We start from the raw sequence: 24,036 nt of genomic DNA, 5'->3' as shown, positions 1-24,036 counted from the left end.
TGGCTGTATTGGGTCTTAGTTGTGGCATGTGGGATCTTTAGTTGCAGTATGGGGGATTTGGCTCCCTGACCAAGGATCTAACCTGGTCCCCTTGCATTGAGAATGAGGTGTCTTAACCACTGAACTGTCAGGGAAATGCCTAAGGGATTATTGGTGAAACAATACTCTGGGTGAAATAATTAAATTGTATTTAGACAAGAAATGATCCTTGATTTTTAGAAAAGCCTAAGGAAATATTTATGAATAAAAGAAATTTTTTAGGATTTCACTTTAAATTACTGCATCAGTCCAGAGAAAGAAAACATGATATGTGAAATGTGTGCCTAAATACTAATTATTAAATGTGGATGATTTTAGTATACTGTATTGCTTTTCCTTACCTTTTTTAAGCTTGAAAATTTTCATAATAAAATTGGTTTTTGAAAATTACAAAAAAGTTGGTTATGTCCTATTAATTTTACAATTTTGATGAGTCAAAATCTGTAGTGAAAAAAATCTTAATATTCCAATAATTAGGTTGTGAAGGTGAATTTATTTCTTCAGATTTCCTTCAGTTTCACCCATTTTTTTCTTTGTTTCCATAAATGAAGGTAAATGATCAACATATGGAGGCAGAATCTTTCCCTAAGACTATTTGGAAGTGGTGCTTGGACAGCAAGGAGATCCAACCAGTCCACCCTAAAGGAAATCAGTCCTCAATATTCTTTGGAAGGACTGATGCTAAAGCTGAAACTCCAGTACTTTGGCCACCTGATGTGAAGAGCTGACTCATTGGAGAAGACACTAACGCTGGGAAAGATTAAAGGCAGGAGAAGGGGAAGACAGAGGATGAGATGGTTGGATGGCATCATTGACTCAACAGACACGAGTCCAGTAAGCTCTGGAAGTTGGTGATAGACAGGGAGGCCTGGCATGCTGCATTCCATGGGGTCTCAAAAAGTTGGACATGACTGAGCGACTGAACTAACTGACTGACTGCACATCTGTGATTGATAATTATATAGCAGATACTTGGAACTAAAATTGTATGCACATTATTCTTTTCTGAAACCGTATTTCTATATAATTCTCAGAATAAAATAATCCACAGATCACTATTAAAAATTGTACCCTGGATCCTATGAATTTATATTTATAAGCTAGGTCAATAGTACATGAACTGGAAACTTCCAGATGCTCAAGTTGGATTTAGAAAAGGAAGAGGAACCAAAGATAAAATTGCCAACCTCCGTTGGCTCATAGAAAAAGCAAAAGAATTCCAGAAAAACACCTACTTCTGCTTCATTGACTATATTAAAGCTTTTAGCTGTTTAAATCACAGAAAACTGTAGGAAAATTCTTAAAAAGGTGGGAATACGAGACCACCTCACCTGCCTCCTTAGAAATCTGTATGCAGGTCAAGAAGCAATATTTAGAGCCAGACATGAAACAAAGGACAGTTTCAAAATTGGGAAAGGCGTGCTTCAAGGCTATATATTGTCACCCTACTTATTTAACTTATATATAGAACATATCATGACAGATGCCAGATTGAATGAAATACAAGCTGGAATCAAGATTGCTGGGAGAAATATCAATAACTTCATATATGCAGATGACACAACGCTTATGGCAGAAAGTGAAGAGGAACTAGAGAGCCTTTTGATGAAAGTAAAAGAGGAGAATGAAACACTGGTTTAAACTCAACATTCAAAAGCCTAAGGTCATGGCATTTGGTCCCATCACTTCATGGCAAATAGATAGAAACAGTGAGAGACTTTATATTGGGAGGCTCCAAAATCACTGCAGATGGTGACTGCAACACTTGCTCTTTGCAAGTAAAGTTATGAACAAAATACACAGCATATTAAAAAGCAGAGACACCACTTTACCAGCAAAGGTCCATCTACTCAAAGCTATGGCTTTTTTAGTAGTCATGTATAGATGTGAGAGTTGGACCATAAAGAAAGCTGAGTGCCTAAGAACTGACACTTTTGAACTGTGGTGTTGGAGAAGACTCTTGAGAGTCCCTTGGACAGCAAGGAGATCAAACTAGTCCATCCTAAAGAAAATCAATCCTGAATATTCATTGCAAAGACTGATGCTGAGGCTGAAACTCCAAAACTTTGGCCACCTGATGCAAAGAACTGACTCATTTGAAAACACCCTGATGCTCAGAAAGATTGAAGGCTGGAGGAGAAGGGGATGACAGAGGATGTGATGGTTTGATGGTATCACCTACTTGATGGACATGAGTTTGAGCAAGCTCTGGGAGTTGGTGACAGACAGGGAAGCCTGGCATGCTGTAGTCCTTGGGATCGCACAGAGTCAGACAGGACTGAGAGACTGAACTGAACTGACCTCTGTCTTTTCCAAAGCCAGCTTATACATATGGAAATTCTTGGATCACACAACGCTGAAGCCTAACTTGAAGGATTTTGAGCATTACCTTGCTGGTGGTTTGGTGGTTTAGTTGCTAAGTCTTGTCCAACTCTTGTGACCCCATGGACTGTAACATGCCAGGCTCCTCTGTCCATGGAATTCTCCAGGCAAGAATACTGGAGTGGGCTGCCATTTCCTTCTCCAGAGGATCTTCCTGACCCAGGGATTGAACCCGGGTCTCCTGCATTGCAGGCAGATTCTTTACCAACTTAGCTATGAGAGAACCCTATTACCTTGCTAGCTTGTGAAATGCGTATGATTGAATGGTAGTTTGAGCATTCTTTGGCATTGGCCTTCTTTGGGATTGGAATTAAAATTTACCTTTTCCAATTCTGTGGCCACTGCTGAGTTTTCTGAATTTGATGATATATTGAATGCAGCACTTTAATAGCATCATCCTTTAGGATTTGACATAACGCAGCTGGATTTCCATCACCTCCACTAGCTTTATTCATAGTGATGCTTCCTAAGGTGCACTTATCTTCACACTCCTGGTTGTCTGGCTCTAGGTGAGTGACTACACCATCGTGGTTATCTGGGTCATGAAAGTCTTTTTTGTATATTTATTCTGTGAATTTTTGCCACCTCTTCTTAATCTCTTCTGCTTCTGTTAGGTCCATACCATTTCTCTCCTTTATTGTGCCCATCTTTGCATGAAAATTTTCTTGACTAAATCTCAAGTCTTTCCCATTCTATTTGTTTCCTCTATTTCTTTGCATTGATCACTGAGGAATGCTTTCTTATCTTTCCATGCTATTCTTTGGAAGTCTGCTTTCAAATGGGTATAGCTTTCCTTTTCTCCTTTGCCTTTGGCTTTTCTTCTTTTCTAAGCTACTTGTAAGGTCTCCCTCAGACAACCATTTTGCCTTTTTGCCTTTGTTTTTCTTGGGGATGGTCTTTCTTGATGACCTTTCTTAATCACTGCTTCCTGTATAATGTCACGAACCTCCATCCATAGTTCTTCAGGCACTCTATCAGATCTAATATCTTGAATCTATTTGTCACTTCCATTGTATAATTGTAAGGGGTTTGATTTACGTCATACCTGCATGGTCTAGTGGTTTCCCCTGCTTTTAAATCTGAATTTGGCAGTAAGGAATTAATGATTTGAGCCACAGTCAGCTCCTGGTCTTATTTTTGCCTGCAAAGAATATAATCAATCTGATTTTGGTATTGATCATCTGGTTATTTTCATGTGTAGAGTCTTCTTTTGTGTTGTTGGAAGTGTGTGTTTGCTACAACCAGTGTGTTCTCTTGGCAAAACTGTTGGCAAAAAAAAAAAAACAGAGGTACCAGAGATCAAATTGCCAACATTCATTGCATCATATTGAAAACAAGGGAATTCCAAAAAAACACCTATTTCTTCTTCATTAACTACACAAAACCCTTTGACTGTGTGGGTCACAACACACTGTGTAAAATTCTTAAAGAGATGGGAATACCAGACCACCTTAACTACCTCCTGAGAAACCTGTATGCAGGTCAAGAGGCAATAGTTAGAACCTGACTTAGAACAAGGAACTGGTTCAAAATTGGGAAAGGATTATCTCAAGGTTGTATATTGTCACCCTGAGTATTTAACTTCTATGGAGAATACATCATGCAAAATACCAGGCTAGAGAGTCATAAGTTGGAATAAGATTGCCCAGAGAAATATCAACAACCTCAGATATATAGATGATACCACTCTAAAGGCAGAAAATGAAGAGGAATTAAAGAGCCTCTTGATGAGGATGAATGAGGAGAGTTAAAAAACTGGCTTAAAATGAAACATTCAATAAAGTAAGATCATGACATACGGTCCCATCACTTCATGTAAATAGATGGAGAAAAAGTGGAACTAGTGACTTTTTTTTTCCTTGAGCTGTAAAGTCACTGTGGATAGTGACTACAGTCATGGAATTAGAAGACACTTGCTTACTGGAAGGAAAGCTATGACAAACCTAGGCAGCATATTAAAATCAGAGACATTACTTTGCTGGCAAAGATCCAGAAAAGATATGACCAACCTACAAAGCATATTAAAAAGCCAAGACATTACTTTGCCAACAAAGGTCCATCTAGTCAAATCTATGGTTTTTCCAGTAGTTGTGTACAGATGTGAGACTTGAACCATAAAGAAAGCCAAGCGCTGAAGAATTAATGTTTTCGAACTGTGGAGCTGGAGAAGACTCTTGAGAGGCCCCTAGTCTACAAGCAGATCAAACCAGTCAATCCTAAGAGAAATCAACCCTGAATATTCATTGGAAGGACTAATGCTGAAGCTGAAACTCCAGTACTGATGTGAAGAATAGACTCATTGGAAAAGACCCTGATGTTGGAAAGATTGAAGCAAAAGGAGAAGACAGAAGCAGAGGATCAGATGGTTACATAGCATCACTAACTCAATGAACAAGAATATGAGCAAACTCTGGAAGACAGTAAAGGACAGGGAAGCCTGGCATGCTGCAATCCATGAGGTTTCAAGAGTTCGACCTGACTTAGGGACTGAACAACAGGAGGACAAGACAAATTAAAAGGACATAACACATACATTTACTTTTTATTGTTGTTGTTACCAAGATTCATCATTTTCTTGAAAATGCTCCCTAGATTGCTGCACTGTTTGGTTAATTTCCAGAATACTTACAAAGTTGATTTTGACAATTTTGGCCAGTGTTCTCACTGGTTTCATGGAAAATAATCGTTTGTAGGGCCTACTCTAACATTTTTGTTGACATCTGTCTACACTCAGGTTATTCTTCATCTAAATAGCTATCAAGCTGTCAATGCACTTAAAAAACCCCTCTGATTATATACTAATATTTCATAACTTGCTAATGTTTATATTATATAGTTTCTAAGCTTTCTGCTTATTTTTTATGTCAGCACTATACTTTAAAATTATTAAAAGTCTCTTACACATTTAACATGTTATAGAACTAATATATTAAAATTCTTATACAAATATGTATAAATACTAATAATACAAAGTATATAGCATATAATATATATATATTTGCATACAATATAAAATAGTACTTAAAACCTTGTTTGCCTAATGCAGTAAACTAAGAAATAAAATGACCAATGTTGAAAATAAGTTAAAGAAACATCAATTTTGCAGTAACAATGAAAAGATGACTCAGCTTGCTGAAAGTAAATGATTCAATCAGTTATTAATAATAAATGGATAATAAACATATTAATAGCACTAAATACTAGAAGTCAATGCATAAGACATCCCAACATAAAAGAACAATGTTTTTAAAGACAGAACTTTCAATTTTGCAAAGTTATGGTCAAATATGAGAGAATAGAAATATTTTCAGACATACAGCAATTCAGAAAAATTTTCTTGAAAAATATTTAATGAAACTTCAGTAGACTAGTCTCTACCTTACAATGAAAGCAATAATCATAAAGTGAAGATAGCAATAGATGTATACATTTTCATGATTATATAAGATATATAGCAAATGTAATAATGAATTACCAAATGAACATATTTAATATAATAAATAAAGTATACAGTCATTTTAAACTCATGTCATCAGTTCAGTTCAGTAGCTCAGTCATGTCTGATTCTTTGCAACCCCATGAACTGCAGCATGCCAGGCTTCCCTGTGCATCACCAACTTCTGGAGCTTACTCCATAGAGTCAGTGATGCCATCCAACCAACTCATCCTCTGTCGTCTCCTTCTCCTCCAGCCTTCAATCTTTCCCAGCATCAGGGTCTTTTCCAATGAGTAAGTTCTTCGCATCAGGTGGCCGAAGTGTTGATGTTTCAGCTTCAGCATCAGTCCCTCCAATGAATATTCAGGACTGATTTCCTTTAGGTTTGGCTGATTTGATCTTGCAGTCCAAGGGAGGCTCAAGAGTCTTCTCCAACACCACAGTTCAAAAGCATCAGTTCTTTGCTACTCAGCTTTCTTTATAGTCCAACTCTCACATCCATACATGACTACTGGAAAAGCCATAGCTTTAGTAGATGGAATTTTGTTGAAAAAGTAATGTCTCTGCTTTTTAATATGCTGTCTAGGTTGGTCATAGCTTCTCTTCCAAGGAATAAGCATCTTTTAATTTCATGGCTGCAGTCAGCATCTGCAGTGATTTTTGAGCACCGCCACCGCCCCCCCCCAAGTCTCTGTTTCCTTTGATTCCCTCTTTATTTTCCATGATGGGATTGGGATGGGACCGGATACCATGATCTTAGTTTTCTGAATGTTGAGTTTTAAGTTAGCTTTTTCACTCTCCTCTTTCACTTTCCTCAAGAGGCTCTTTAGTTCTTCACTTTCTGCCATAAGGCTGGTGTCATCTGCATATCTGAGGTTATTGATATTTCTCCCAGCAATCTTAATTCCATCTTGTACTTTATCCAGCCCAGCATTTCACATAATGTAGTCTGCATATGAGTTAAATAAGCATGGTGACAATATACAGCCTTGATGCACTCCTTTCCTGATTTGGAACCAACAAAGTCTATTGTTCCATGTTCAATACAGATTCTTGACCTGCATACAGATTTCTCAGGAGGCAGGTCAGGTGGTCTGGTATTTCCATCTCTTTCAGAATTTCCCACAGTATTGTAATCCACACAGTCAAAGACTTTGATGTAGTCAATAAAGGAGAAGTAGGTGTTTTTCTGGAAATGTCTTGCTTTTTCAATGATCCAGCAGATGTTGGCAATTTGATCTCTGGTTCATCTTCCTTTTCTTAATCCAGCTTGAACATTTGGAAGTTCATGGTTCACATACAGTTGAAGCCTGGCTTGGAGAATTTTGAGCATTACTTTGCTAGCACGTGAGATGAGTACAATTGTGTGGTGGTTTGAACATTCTTTGGCATTGCCTTTGTTTGGGATTGGAATGCTAACTGATTTTTTCCAGTCCTTTGTCCACTGCTGAGTTTTCCAGATTTACTGGCATATTGCCAAATAGACTCAAAGGATTAGATCTGATAGACGAGTGCCTAAAGGACTATGGACGGAGTTTTGTAACATTGTACAGGAGACAGTGACCAAGATCATCCCCGAGAAAAAGGAATGTAAAAAGGCAAAATGGTTGTCTAATGAGGTCTTGTAAATAGCTGAGAAAAGAAGAAACGCTAAAGGCAAAGGAGAAAAGAAAATCTATACACATTTGAATGCAGACTTCCAAAGAATAGCAAGGAGGGATAAGAAAGCCTTCCTCGGTGATCAATGCAAAGACATAGAGAAAAACAATAGAATATGAATGACTAGAGATCTCTTCAAGAAAATTAGAGATACCAAGGGAACATTTCATGCAAAGATGAGCACAATAAAGGACAGAAATGGTATGGACCTATCAGAAGCAGACGACATCAAGAAGAGGTGGCAAGAATACACAGAAGAGCTATACAAAAAGTTTTTCATGACCCAGATAACCACAGTGGTATGATTACTCACCTAGAGCCAGACATCCTAGAATGCGAAGTCCAGGGGGCCTTAGGAAGCATCCCTACAGACAAACCTAGTGGAGGTGATGGAATTCCAGTTAAGCTATTTCCAATCCCAAAGATGATGCTGTTGAAGTGCTGCACTCAATGTGCCAGCAAATTTGGAAAACTCAGCAGTGGCAACAGGACTGAAAAAAGTCTGTTTTCATTCCAATCCCAGCTCCAGACATGTTTTGGATAAATGTATCAAAATAATGTTAATTTACTTTAAAAATAACAACCAGAAATGTTTTTTCTGCTTACAATGGCATATAACTTTTAAATAAACATGTTATGTGTGGTAATGCATACAACAGTAATAAATATACATTCTTCCTGTCTTATTTCCTAGCTTTGAAGTGTAAAATAAGATAAATAGCTTTGCTTCCTATAGTCTATATTGTGTCTATATCTATCACATCTATCACTTTATCTGTGTGTGTGCCAGATAGTGTGTGTGTGCTCGCAGGTGCACATGTACATCTGCAGCAGGTGCTCAGTGGCTCAGTCATGTCCAGCTCTTTGAGACCCTGTGGACTGCAGCCCACCAGCCTCTTCTGTTCATGAGATTTTTCCCAGCAAGTATATTGGAGCAGGTTGCCTTTTCCCTGTCCAGGGGATCATCCTGATTCAGGGATCAAAACTGCATCTCCTGCATTGCAGAAGGATTTTTATTTTTATTTTATTTTTTACCACTGAGCCACCAGGGAAGCCCTATATATCTGAAAATATACAGTAAGTTCAGATATAATAAAAACTCATTGAAGAAATTTATATATAATTCCTAGCATCAGAATAGATATGAGGGTGTACTGGAAAATAATCCATCAGGGGTTCTTTCATTATTTATAACTATAGTAACAACATATGCTCTGGGTGTATATATATTTCCATGGGTTTGTTGAAATAAGTACTCCTTGTTGTGTGAGTTCTCCAATAGAGAGACATAAAATTATGAAAATAAACGTAAATAAAGTATTTATCATATACTCATCAATGACAATGCACTTGTGAGAAAGCACACTCAATTTCAGATGACAAGCAAGGGAAAGTCTTTGAAGGGAAATCCAGAATGATTCCTGGTGTCTTGAGACATCTCTTATAAAATACTTAGGGATTTGAAAAAGCTTTTGTAATAATTTTACTTAGAATCCACACTAAGTGTATGCTTTCCACCATGGGGTACCAATTCTAAAAATAATTTTAACAAATTCAAGGGTATCAAGGGAACTGTATGTGCGAGATGAACACTGTGAAGTTATTAATATTTACAGGAGGCATTCTATCAATTTCACCAGGCTGAAGCAATTCCATATTTAGTTGTTGTAATAATAAATGTTCTGTGAAATAGAGCTATATTACTGTGAGCCAGGATGTTCTAGCTGACTTCAACATAGTTATTGACCTCCATGCATTAAGATTTCTTCCTCCCTGAACATCACACATTTTCTCTGAAAGCAATCCTGAATTAGGCTGAAAAAATTAAATAAATATATAAATGTAACCTAAGAGAGGAGCTTATTAAAAACAAAATTTAAAGACAAAGCACAAGATAACTGTTCTTAAAACATTAAGAAGCAACACAGAGAGGTCTGTCAGAAACATCTTCTACTTGCCTTCTTTGACTTAATGCATTTTTATATGCATTTCCATAGGTTCACTTCGTTTGAAAATATGTAAATTTAAAATATAGATGAGTGTGACAGGGAAGAACAAATCTGACTTCATATTGGATCTATTTCTTTTACTTTAACCTCTGCTCTTATTACAAGTTAATCATTCACCAGCTGATGCCTGTAGTTTAAAGCCATGTCCCCCAGCTTTTAGGCATCAGGGACCAGTTTCATGACAGACATTTTTCCATGGACTGAGGGGGAGATGGCTTCAAGTGCATTACATTTATCATGCATTTTATTTCTATTATTATTCCATTGTGATGTTTAATGAAATAATGTCTTCCCTGGTGGCTCGGTGGTTAAGCATCTACCTGCCAATGGAGGCGAGTTGGATTTGATCTCTAGGTCGAAAAAATCCTTTGGAGAAGGAAATGGCAAACCACTCCAGTATTCTTGCCTGGGAAACCCCATGGACAGAGGAGACTGGCAAGCTATAGTTCATGGAGTCCCAAAAGAGTCAGACACGACTTAGAGACTGAACAAGTATATTGAAATAATTATACAACTCACTGTAATGCAGAATCAGATCATCAGGCATTAGATTCTCATAAGGAGCCAGCAACCGAGCTCCCTCACATGCACATTCAAGGTAGGGGCTGTGCTTCTGTAAGAATCTGTTGCTATTGCTGATTTGACAGGAGGTGGAGTTCAGGCAGTAATGTGAGAGATGGGGACTAGCTGTTAAATATAAAAAATGCTTCCATCAATCACTTGCCTGTCACACACCTCCTACTGTTTAGCCCAGTTCCTAACACACCATGGTCTGGTATTAGTCTGTGACCCTGGGGTTGGGGACCCCTGGCTTAACGTATACAAAATGGACCATTTCCAGGAACTCTGCTTCCCATGCCTGAAGGTTAAGCTAAAATACTTTTACTCAGCTCACAGGAAACATCCTGACCCAGCCCACCTATGAATGGCTTGCACGGGAGAAGAAATGAACATATCCCCTTCCGGAATCTGACGGAAGCCAGGTAATACTTGCAAACATTTATGGGCTCTTTTTTTTTTTTTTTTTTGAGGGGGGGCGGAGCCTTGAAAGGTGGTGCTTCTCCGGTGGTGCTAGTGGTAAAGAACCTACCTGCCAATACAGGAGACACAAGAGATGCGGGTTCGATCCCTGGGTAAGGAAGATTCCCTGGAGGAGGAAATGACAAAATAGCAACCCACTCCAGTATTCTTGCTGGAGAATCCCATGGACAAAGCAGCTAGGTGGGCTACCTAGTCCATGGGGTAGCAAAGAGTCGGACACGACTGAAACAACTGGCCTTTATTACTTTACTCCTCTGGGCCTCCGTCTTTGCTCTGTAAAGAAACAAGCTCCTAACCTGGGAAAGGTGGTTCTTTAGGACTTCAGTCCACAATTCTCTAGATCTGCTGGCTTTCTGAGTAAAGTTTCTCTTCCTTGCTCTAGCAATTCAGCCATCAATTTATTGCCTGCGGTACAGTGAACAGCATGAGCTTGGACTCGGTAACATTAGTCCTTTATACCACTTCTAGTAAAATACATATAATCTAATTATTTCTGTACAGTGACTTTAGGTTTAAAAAATTATGTAGCACTTGCTTCAAGAACTATTTGTGATCTAGTCTCTTCTACACGGTTCTATTCCTCCTCACAACATCTACAGTTACTGCCAATGACATTCAAGTCAGCATTAGTATTTTATAAATGAAGTCCTTTTGTTTTAAAGTTTAATTATGTAGCTTGGAAAACAATTTATGTCTGCAAATTATGATTTGGCACATTAAGCAGAAAGCAGATGGTATAGTGCAGTAATTTTTATTTTCTTATTATTTTGTTTTTAAATTTTAGATGTTTATGCAAAAATTTGATTGTTTAATTTCAGCAATTACCACAATTATAAAATATGTTACATTTTAAAACATGCAGAAGATTCTCCAAATGTTATATTTTAATCAAATATTTGACACAGTATCTTCTATTGCTACAATAACAATTATTTTTAAAATAAACTTTCCTATAACTGAAATACATGTTCTGCACTTGTAATAATTCCTTAGTGGAAAATGTTTACAAATATTTCTGGAAAATTTACTTTGAATAGCAAAATACATGTTCTCCTTTGTAAGAAGATAACTATATAAGATGAAACTTGTAAGAGCAAAATAAACTCATGGATCTTTTGGAATAGACCTCAATATAGGATCTAAGAAAGCAAGCAAAGTCTAGGATTCTGATTTTATGTTTTCCAATGTCCTAAATAATCAGATCCTACTGTATCTCAGAGGGTGACCCAGGTGGCTCAGTGGTAAAGAATTGTGTTCAAGACAGGAGACAAGAGTTTGATCCCTGGAGAAGGAAATGGCAACCCACTCTAGTATTCTTACCTGGGAAATTTCATGGGCAGAGGAGCCTGGTGCAGTGCAGTTCATGGGGTCACAAAGGAGTTAAACAAGACTTAGCAACTAAAGCAATATATTGCACTACAGAATATTAGAATAGAGACTTGTTGCCTGAACCACTGCTGAGTCTTCTGTTATGGCCTCCCAAATGTATTTGCAGATGGGGGTCTATAAGGAAAAAATAAAGATTAAAAGAGTTCATAAGGGTGAATCCCTGAACTGATAGTGTTACCATCCTTATAAGAAGATTCCAGACATTACATCTTTCAGTGAATTCAGAGAAAAGATCATATGAGGACAGAGTGAGAAGGTAGCCATCTGCAAACCAGGAAGAGAGACCTTTCCAAAACTGAATCAGCCAGCACCTTGGTCTGGGACTTCTAGCCTCCTAGACCATGAGAAAATACATTTTTGTTCCTTATGCCACCCAGTCTGTGGTATTTGTATGGCAGCCCTAATGGACTGACGCATCCAGCAAATAAAATTTAAATTTAAAATGAAACAGGTAAATAAAGCCAGATAAAATTAAGAAGGGTTAAGAAATATTCAGTCAAATTTCCTCAAAGCAAATAAGAATTCAAGAAAGATATGCATGATCAGTGGAGAAGTAAACGGCAACCCACTCCAGTATTCTTGCCTGGGGAATCCCATGGACGGAGGAACCTGGAGGGCTCTATATAGTCCATGGGGTCACAAGAGTCGGACACGACTTAGCAACTGAACCACCACCACCACCATGCATGATTACTTGCACTGATAGGAAAATGAGAACAAATGGTTATAAAACTGTGAAGGTAATGATAAAGCACTAAAGAAAAAAATGAATATGGTGTGAAGAGAAAAATAAGTGACAAAAATGCAATGTGCATTCATTTTTGGGGGATTTGCTGGTGATTCGTATGGTAAAGAATCTGCTTGCAATGCGGGAGACCTGGGTTCAATCCCTGGGTTGAGAACATCTCTTGGAGAAAGGAATGACAACCCACTCCAGTATTCTTGCCTGGGGAATTCCATGGACAGAGGAGTCTGGCTGTCTACAATCCATGCAAGCGGCAAAGAGTCAGACATGACGGAGCATCTAACACTTTTCACTTTCGCTTTTCACCCAGAACCAGTTCCTTGAGAGTGGTGGTGTTTATGAAGCAGCATCTTATCATCTGACTTTCATGCATCTCTGGAAAGGGGAAACTGTGTCTATGTGTGTGTGTGAATGTGTCTGTGCCTGTGTGTATAGTTTTATCATCTGGAGTCCTTCCCAATGGGAAAAGTTTTCACCATCGTTATCTTTCACAGCCTCATCTAAGTGGAGCAACTTTGCACTCACAGAGTACAGTCAGATCCTTTGGTAAAACAGGTTTGTCCTTTTCTCTCCATTAACTGGTTGAAGAAACATAAGAGTTCATAGATATGCATGGAGAAAGAGATAGCGAAACAATTAAAGAGCATACTGAGCAGTTTCTTTGTGCCTATATAGACTCATTCATCTTTGACCTGTGTATTTCACTTCCACTAAAAGCTGAGAATGTCTGGACAATCTTGAGTTGACATTATTCATTATTATGGCATACGGTAAAATAGAGAACAGAAGCCTAGATTTTAGCTCTTAATACTTCTTCTTTAAGATGGTGATATAGATTTTGTTAACAATTATTTTGCCAGACCAAGTCATAAGTCCAGACCTGATGTCTTTGAATTTGGGAACTATAGCCTTTGTCCCTCATACCTACCCAAGGCTCTGCATATAATAATATGATCGTCCATACACTTGCTGTAGTTTGTCTTTTTTATTCTTAGTTTTTTGAATTATGGTCTCCCATACCCACATTCTCAGTAGATTGTTTAATTTTACTTTATTCATGCTGAATTGTTGTATTAGAGTTTTCTTCTATGTTGAGACTGTTTCAGAGTATTTTATCAACTGAAAAATTTTAATTATCACGTTCTAGTTAATTTCAGTAACTTTTAATAGCTATGAAGTTTGGTTTTGTTTTTGGGTTTTACTTTTTCTATTTTCAAGTATATTTCATGATTTTCACAGATCCACAATACAAGGCAATAACTTGGGGAGAAAAAGGAAGAGAGAATTATTTCATTTCTTAGTTCAAGATTCTTTTCCTTGATTGCCACATTAAAGCTCAGTTTTCATAAACCATACCCTATGTTGGGGGAAGAGTCAGTCTTCTGATTTACTGTTATTAATTTATTTTTGATAGCTTCTTTTTGAAATATTTTCTATTTTTCCATCTTCACTAAGTTTCCAAGGATATCTCATCTCCCCAGATTAATTTGCTCAACTCCAAAACTAGGCTTCCCGAGATTCACCTTCTATCTTATGTTTTGCCAAGTTCCTTCCTTTCAACATGGCAATAGTCAGTTCTTTTATTCACCACATCTTAGAATTACTTCCAATGTCAGAGATACTTCTGACAAGGATGAGAGTATAGAATGCCATTTACTTTTTTATAAACTTATAGACTTGCAATGAAGGGTAACATTCTATACATGCTGAATGTAGGGAAATTTAATATTAAAATTGTATGAAATTATATAAAAGGAGTCATCAACTCAAAGGACATAAGTCTGAACAAATTCTGGGAGATAGTTAAGGACAGGGAAACCTGGAATGCTGCACCATGAGGTCACAAAGAATCAGACATGACTGAGCAGTTTAATAACAACAATATAATAGGAATAGAGAATATAGTTGATGAAAGATTGATGGTTCAAGAAGATATATACAATTATTAGCAGATTATAATATGATTTTAGAGAAAAAGAGGTGATAAACTTTCTGGTTATATTAATAAATGCTTAGTGTCCAGAACTAAGATAATAGAGATGTATACTGCACATATCTGCTTTCTAAGCAATATCTTATAACTATTTAGAATTCAACCTGAGAATAGAAACCAGAATGGTAATGGACTTGAGACTATTAGAAATAAGCACTAATGTGCAACCTAATGGTATTGAGGATACCTCACGTGAAAGTGGGTCTCCCCATCTAAAAATCCTCAAGTGGCTTAAAGGGCATAGAGCTATGACTTGCTCAAATTCATGTTAAGACTGTGAAAGATTACTTCCCAGATTTCTTCAAAGACTTGAGTCTGTTATCTATAACAGGGAAGCAGTTTATTTTTCTGAAACAGTTTTCTTTTTTGAAACCTCTATTTTTGTGGGCAGTATATATGTGGTTTTTCTAAGAGAGATGCATTTTAAGCCTCTAATATAAGTGTAAGACATTAAGGAGTAATGGTATTATGTGTGTTTGAGATAAGCAATTATGGCAGTAAACACATGTAGAGGCTCTAGCATGATCTGAGAAGCACTGCATTTGTTTTGACAGCTGTTTAATTAATCCTTGATAATTTTCTCACTTTCCATGGCCCTCAAATACTTCATTGGTAAACTAAAAATGATAATATACAGCATCTTTACAGAGGAGGATATATAATTATGCTTCTGTCTTCTCCATGGGTATGATACATACTTTTTGCTTTAATAGATATGTTCTATTAAGTTTCTTCTAGAATTGGGTAAGTCAGATAAAAAGGGACTGATGTAGATTCAATTCCTAGGTTGGGAAGATCCCCTAGAATAGGAAATGATAACCCACTCCAGTATTCTCACCTGTTAAATTCCATGGACAGAGTAGCCTGGTGGGTTACAGTCCTTGGGATCACAAAGGGTCAGACACCATTGAGTGATTGAACACACATGCATGTGGATAAAATAGTGCATAATGAAATGAGAAATATATTAAATTAAATAAAATAAGTTTTTAGATAAAATCAATGTTATGAATAGAGAAAGGCTAAATAGCAAGTTGATATTCTGTTTTCTGATATACTTCTGCTGTTAATTCAGTGAATGAAATGGATATCAAAATTCATTTGTGTATCTCTGTACAGCAAAAATAAACATCATAATAAAAGCAGAATTCTATTATTTTGAGTCAATAATTTTTAAAACTTAAAAAAAAAGATCTACTGTGATAAATGTTCGGTTTAGGGTTCTACAAATGTATTTGATATCAAAAGTCATCTCTAAAAGAGTATCAACTGATATGAGTTATAAAATAGGCAAAATTATATACATTTCTTAATTAACGATGTATATGGGATGGAAAGAAATGCAATATTTGGATGTTTATCTTATTATTAATTCAAAATTAAGAATTTTGGTACACTCAAAAGTTGTCTTTAATGGAAAAATTAAGTCCAAGTAAATGGCTAAATTATTTTGCTGGGAGTTCATTTTCTTCTTACATTTTAATGTAATATTTTCTATCCTGAATTACACAGTGGAAAAGTAAATTGATGGCATGAAATTAATTTCCACTTAAAAAAATCTGCATGGATATAAATCACTGCAACTTGGGGGAGTTTGAAAAATGACTGTATTAACAAAATTTCATGTTCAACAGACAAATAAACATCCTCACAAATCCAAATCACCACTGTATATTTACCCATCATTAGCCATAATCTACTTCAGATGATGATGATAAATGAACCAAGAAACTGGATCCCTGAACAATACCTATTTAATGATAATAAACAACCAAGAATGTACAAAGACTCACCTGCTCTGAAATTGGTATTTAGCCTTATAAGGACCTTATTTAACTGCTGTTTCCTCTGGCATAACTGTGTTTCTCTATTATCAGAGGCCCTTTTTCCAAAATATAATGCTAATTATATTTTAAAACCTATCTATTCATGAATGCAGTTAATATATATTGATAAACTTTCTCAAGGTAAACTCAATTTGATTTAGGTGGATAGAGTGATTGATCTATATATCTATCTAGATTATCTATAAGAAACTGTTTGATATAGTTTTCTCTTTTCACTTAAAACTAACAGACTGACAATTTTGGAGTTTTTGCAAAATTTATCAAAGTTCCATCCTTCAGTCTTCTAAGCTATAGCTAGAAGATCAAGCTTTAACATTCTCATGTTTTTTGCTATGTCCAACAAGGCCTAATACGAACTCTTTGCAGTCTCTAAGTACCTGAAAAATAAGTGCCCTTTGCTTTGTGCCTCTGGTAAATTCAGGTTATAACAGTTTGCAGTTATAAGAGCAAACTACAGCTGGGTACCTTAAATTATGTTTATAGTTTTCCTGGTCACCCTTTCACCCTTCTTGTCTATGGGCATGAAATGTCCTATTTTTATTTGAGTTTCCATTATGTGTAAAAGATACAGCATAATACTTTTTATAGTTGCTGTTAAAAGATCTTAAAATAATTCAGATCAAAATAGAATTGCAAAAACAAAATGTATCCAGGAAAATAAATTGAAAACATAAATGGCAAACAGAATTGCACTTATATAACAGACAATTCTAATGTCTCTGCATTTTGAAATATAAGAGACAAACACATAGGAAGAAACAATGGAAAACCATTAACATATGTTATATGGAAATGAATAATGCAAGTATTATCTATACTATGGTGGTTTAATTAAAAAGACTCAATGGTCACTTTAATGAATAATAGAAGTTGAAATGAGCTTAATGTTGGGATAAAAAAAGTAAATTTTATTTTTGTGTATAAGAAAGAAAAAGAGAGAGAAGTACTGAGGAAGATAACTACATAGAATCAAAGACAGAGATATTAGAGAGATTAGCACTGCTATTTGTGGTAAGTCTTTCTCATAAGAATCTGTATTAATCTCCTATTGCTGCCATAACAAATTGCCACAACTGGAATAGAAAAATGCGAATTTACTATCTTAAGAGTTTTAGAGGTCAGAAGTTCAAGATGTAGTCCATTGGCTAAAGTCAAGGTGACTGCCTGACTCACAGAAATACAAAGGATCATAAGAGACTACTATGAGCAACTGCATGCCAAAAACACACCTGGAAGAAATGACCAAATTCTTAGACACGAACACTCTCATAGACTGATCCAGGAAGAAACAGAAAATAACAACAGACTAATCACAAGCACTGAAATTGAAACTGTGATTAAAAACCTCCCAATAAAAAAAATGTCTTCACAGGCGAATTCTATCAAACATTTAGAGAAGAGTGAACATATATCTTTCTGAAACTATCCCCACCCCCCAAAACAAAAGGCAGAGGAAGGAATCCTCCCAAACTCATTCTGCGAGGCCAGCATCATCCTGTAGTAGGCACACTTGATTTACACCTAGAGGAAGATAGGTGTAGTACAGGACTCACACTGTAGTATTTCCCTTTTCAGGATGGCCATCTACACAAGCAATCCCAAGATGTGGTCCAGACAAAAGAACAGCCAAAACCTGGAGATTTGAGGACACTGTCAGATGTGTAAAAGTTTCATTGGTTCCCCAAATCACCACAGACTTCAGGACCACAGTCCCAAGCTTTTTATCTAATTTGTCATCTTGCTGTTTTAACTGATTTGCTCATACCATTTACAGCTAATGTGGATTATGGGGGAAAAAAAAAAAAGCTAAGTTAAATATATAATCTTATAATTTGTTTTCTATTTTTTGATCTATTTTTGTTTGTTTGTTTCCTTTTCCCTCTTTTTCTGATTCCCATTGAATGGTGCATTTTTTATTATTACACATATTTGTCTTGTGGGATTATCAGATAAAATCATTCAGTTATTTTAATAGTTGCTTTAAAGTTATAATAAAATTATTTAACTGAACATATTCTACTCACAAGTAATATATTACTTTACACATACTTGTCTCATATTAAAGTACCTTATAGCAGTACACAAGTTCCCCTCATTATTCAAAATTAGAGCATTCTTATGAAAAATTTGCTTAAAGCAAAATGGCATAAAACAAAGTAACATAGAGTATCTCCCTGCTTTCTAAATGTCGAGACATACATTAGTACCTATTTTCACTAACATAAAGAAATCCAAAGAGGGTTTTGACTTTTACAAAAACAAAACTTATTATTGTACTAATGCAGGTCTTAATACAACCTTTCAGAAAATAGAGAATAATTACATTATTTATTTCTAGGCCTTTGTGCTATTTTTGTTATAAATTTTATTTATAATAAAATATTTATTAATATTATGAATCCCCAAATACACTCTTGTTGCTCAGTTGCTAAGTTGTATCTGACCATTTGTGACTCCATGGACTGCAGCATGCCAGGCTTCCCTGTCTTTCACTATATCCTGGAGATTGTTCAGACACATGTGAATTGAGTTGATGATGCCATGGAACCATTTCATCCTCTGTTATCCCCTTCTCCTTTTGCTGTCAATCTTTTGCAGCATCAGGGTCTTTTCCAATCAGTCAGTTCTTTGCATCAGGTGGCCAAACTATTGGAGCTTCAGCATCAGGCCTTCCAATGATATTCAGGATTGATTTCCTTAAATTTTGGCTGGTTTGATCTCCTTGCTGCCCAAGGGAATTTCAAGAGTCTTCTTCAACATCAAAATTTGAAAACATCAGTTCTTTGGTGCTTAGCCTTCTTTATGGTCCCACTTTCACATCTGCATGTGACTACTGGAAAAACCATAGCTTTGACTACACCAACCTTTGTCAGCAAGGTAATGACTCTGCTTTTTAATATGCCCTCTAGTTTGTCTCTTCAAGAAAATTAGAGATACAAAGGGAACATTTCATGCAAAGATGAGCACAATAAAGGACAGAAATGGTATGGACCTAACAGAAGCAGAAAATATTAAGAAGAGGTGGCAAGAAGACACAGAAAAACCATACCAAAAAAAAAAAAAATCTTAATTACCTGGATAACCCTGATGGTGTGTCACTAACCTAGAGACAGACATCTTGGAGCATGACGTTAAGTGGGCCTTAGGAAGCATTAGTATGAGCAAAGCTAGTATCTGAGCTGTCAAATACTAAGAGATGATGCTATTAAAGTGTCGCAACCTATATGCCAGCAAATTTGGAAAACTCAGCAGTGGCCACAGGATTGGAAAAGGTCATTTTTCATTCCAATCACAAAGAAGGACAATGCCAAAGAATGTTCAAACCAATGTACAATTGCTCTCTTTTCACATGCTGGCAAGGTAATGCTCAAAATCCTTAAAGCTAGGCTTTAGCAGAATGTGAACCGAGAACTTCCAGATGTACAAGCTGGATTTAGAAAAGGCGAGGAACCAGAGATTAAATTGCCGGTGTCTTTTGGATCATATAAAAAACAAGGGAATTCCAGAAAACATTGACTTCTGCTTCATCCAGTCCAGCATTTCACATGATGTCCCCTGTATATAAGTTAAATAAGCAAGGTGACAATATACATCCTTGACATACTCCTTTCCCAATTTTGAACCAGTTTGTTGTTCCATGACCTGTTCTAACTGTTGCTTCTTAACCTGCATACAGGTTCCTCAGGAGGCAGGTCAGGTGGTCTGGTATTCCCATCTCTTTAAGAATTTTCCACAGTTTGTTGTGATCCATACAATCAAAGACTTTACTGTAGTCGATGAAGCAGAAGTGGATTTTTTTTTCTGGAATTGTCTTGCTTTTTCTATGATCCGATGGATGTTGGCAATTTGACCCCTGATTCCTCTGCCTTTTCTAAATCCTATTTGTACATGTAGAATTTTTTGGTTCACATAGTGCCTATCTTGAAGGATTTTAAGCATTACCTTTTAAAAGCATGTTAAATGAGTGCAAATTAGTTAATTGTTCTTTGAAGAAACTAAATAAAAAGTGAAAAGCTCTTTAATTACCCATATATGCTCTTTATGAATCTATATCTAGCATTACATCTAGTATAATTCTATTTGTGCCTGAAAGATTTACATGATACATATTTTTAGCTTTTATGAGCATTTAAAAAAAATTCAGTTTTCTCTTAGAAGAGAAACTTTTGCTGGTAAAAATTGACTGTTTTGCTTCTTTCAATATTTTAAAGAAATTACCCCCATGTATTCTGGCTTGCATTGTTTCTAATGACAATTCTGTTAACATGTTAACCTGTTTTTTGGTGTATATCATGTGCCTTTTTTCCTCTGGCTTCTTTGTCTTGCTCTGTATCATTGGCCTTAAGCAAGTTGATTAATATGAATTAATTTAGTTTTTTCATAATTCTTTTTTTTTTTTTGATGTTTAACTATTCTTTTTTTTGCCATTTTTACCATTTTTTAAAAATTACTTTACAAAATTGTATTGGTTTTGCCATACATGAACATGAATCCGCCACGGGTGTACATAATTCTTACATGTGGAGTTTGTGGAGATCATTAAATAAGCAGGTCTATATTTACTACTGTTGTTGTTCAGTCATTCAGTTGTGTCCAGCTGTTTATGACCCATGGACTGCAGCACCCCAGGCTACCATGTCCTTCACCATGTCCCAAAGGATGCCCAAACTCATGTCCACTGAGTCAGTGATGCTATCTAACCATCTTGCCCTCTGTTATCCCCTTCTCCTGCCTTCAGTCTTTCCCAACATCAAGGTCTTTTCTAATGAGTCAGTTCCTCACATCAGGTGGTCAAGTACTGGAGCTTTAGCTTCAGCATCAGTCCTTTCAATGAATATTCAGGACTGATCTCCTTTAGGATTGACTGGTTGGATCTCCTTGCAGTCCAAGGGACTCTCAAGAGTCTTCTCCAACACCACAGTTTAAAAATTCATGTACACCCATGGCAGATTCATGTCAATGTATGGCAAAACCAATACAATATTGTAAAGTAATTAGCCTCCAATTAAAATAAATAAATTTATATTAAAAATAAATAAATAAAAATTCAATTCTTTGATGCTCAGCCTTCTTTATGGTCCAGCTCTCACATCCATGCATGACAACTGAAAAACCATAACCTTGACTATATGGACCTGGCACAGTGATGTCTCTACTTTTTAACATGCTGTCTAGGTTTGCCGTAGCTTTTCGTCCATGGAGCAAGTGTTTTTTTTAATTTCATGGCTGTAGTCACCACCTGCAGTGATTTTGGAGACCCCCAAAATAAAGTCTCTCACTGTTTCCACTGTTTCCCCATATATCTGTCATAAAGTGATGGGACCAGATGCCGTGATCTTTATTTCTTGGATGTTTATTATTGATATGGAAAAAATGTGAGCTTCCCTGGTGGCTCAGTGCTAAATAATCCGCCTGCAATTCAGGATACCCTGGTGTGATCCTTGGGTCAGAAAGATCCCCTGGAGGAGAAAATGACAACCCAGTCTAGTATTCTTGCCTGGAAAATCCCACGGACAGAGGAACCTGGTGTGCTTCAGTTCATAGGGATGCAAAGAGTCAGACACGACTTAGAGATTGAACACACACACACGCGCGGAAGAAATGTTGGTCATTACTTCCTCAAATAGCTTTCTGCATTCCTCTATAGCATCTCCTTTGTGACTATAAATTGCATGTACATTTTACCACTTGAAATTGTCTTTAGCTCAATGTGCTCTGTTTTGTTTTTTATTTTTTTCTTATATGCTGTTCATTTTGGACAGTTTCTATTGCTGTGCTTTTATGCTCAAACATCTTTTCTTATATTATGTCTTTTCAAGCATTTATCCCATGCAGTTCATGTTTCATTTCAGACATTGAAGGTTTTTCCTTAGAAATATGCTTTACATTTAAAAATTAAATTCTAAATTTTCCTTATTTTAAATATTTCTTCATTTCTTGAATTTATGGAATGTAGCTGCAATTATCATTAGCTTTATCACTGATGCCATTTCTGAATCCATTTTGACTGACTGACATTCTTCTCCTGATGAGCTATATTCTTTTCTTTTTTAATTGCTGGGAACTTTTACTGGATATTAGATATCTTGAGTTCTTATTATTGGGTTCTGATAATTTTTATCAGTTCAATTCAGTCGCTCAGTCGTGTCCGACTCTTTGCCACCCCATAGACTGTAGCATGCCAGGCCTCCCTGTCCATCTCCAATTCCCAGAGTTTATTCAAATTCATGCCCATTAAGTTAGTGATGCCATTCAACATCATAAGTAACATAATTGTGCTACTTGGAACACGATATCCTGTGTCATATTTTTTAAAATTAATTAATTAATTTTAACTTTTGACTGTGCCGGGTCTTCATTGCTTTGAGGGCAGGCTTTTCTTTAGTTGTGGCAAGTGAGGGCAACTCTCTAATTGTGGTGTGTGGGTTTCTCAATGTGGTGGCTTCTCTTGTTGCAGAGCGTGGACTCTATCTAGGGCATGGTGGGCTGCAGTAGTTGTGGTATGCAGGCTCGGTAGTTGTGGCTCATGGGATCTAGAACACGGGGTCAATACTTGTGGCACAGAGGCTTAATTGCTTCACGGCATGTGGGATCTTCCCAGACCAGGGATCAAACTTGCACCTCCTACATTGGCAGGCAGATTCTTTACCACTGTGCCAGGAGGGAAGCCTCAGTTAATTTTAGACAGAGTCAGAGCTACATTTAGTCCTTTCCCCACTAAATGAAACATGACTCTTAGTCTCTCACCCAATGCCTCAGAAGTGAGGAGGTTTTTCACACTGATTGCTTTTAGCAGATACTGTTCTTTCATGTCTTACATTTGGGGGGGAAACAAATGTTCAGACCATAGCACATGCTCATGTTCATACACAGGAAAGTATTAATATAAGTTGAAACAGAAAATTTGACCTCTCAGTTAAGTACTAATATGGAATTTTTATAGGCAACATTTAAAGCAAATGTTTATGTAAATGAATATTTCTGTGCTTCATTCTTATGGGAAAAATGATGAATTAAAAATTGATCATTATTGAAATGATTTGAGGAATATGACTGGTATGTGAAAATGCACATTAAAAGGTAGAGCTGATTTAAACTTCTTATATCGTCATCTTTTGCTTTTAATGCAAATGTTAATTTTAATTAATGTGTTTCTAGATTTGGCAACATTTTTTAGTACTGCCATTTCTTTCTGAGTAGTTACCAAGGCTTTTCTCATTAAAAAAGAGCCATTGTAGTTCCAACTTTGCCTAGCACATCTAATAGTCTGAAGCAAAAAATCCTATAAAATCAGTCAATCATATTTATGGAAGGAATTTTTTTTCCAGAAAAGCAATAATAAGCTTTCAAAGCATAATATTAATAAAAACCTAAATTTAAAATAAAATAAAGGCAAGATACTCTCTTTCTGGAGGATGATAAAGCTTACAAAGTTTTGAATTTTTAAATTTTAGAGTTGTACTGGAAGAAGAAATCATTTAATAAACTTCATTATA

This window comes from Bos taurus, chromosome 20 (assembly GCF_002263795.3).
Source record: "Bos taurus isolate L1 Dominette 01449 registration number 42190680 breed Hereford chromosome 20, ARS-UCD2.0, whole genome shotgun sequence".
NCBI classification, from domain to species: Eukaryota; Metazoa; Chordata; class Mammalia; order Artiodactyla; family Bovidae; genus Bos; species Bos taurus.
This window is presented reverse-complemented; position numbering follows the sequence as displayed.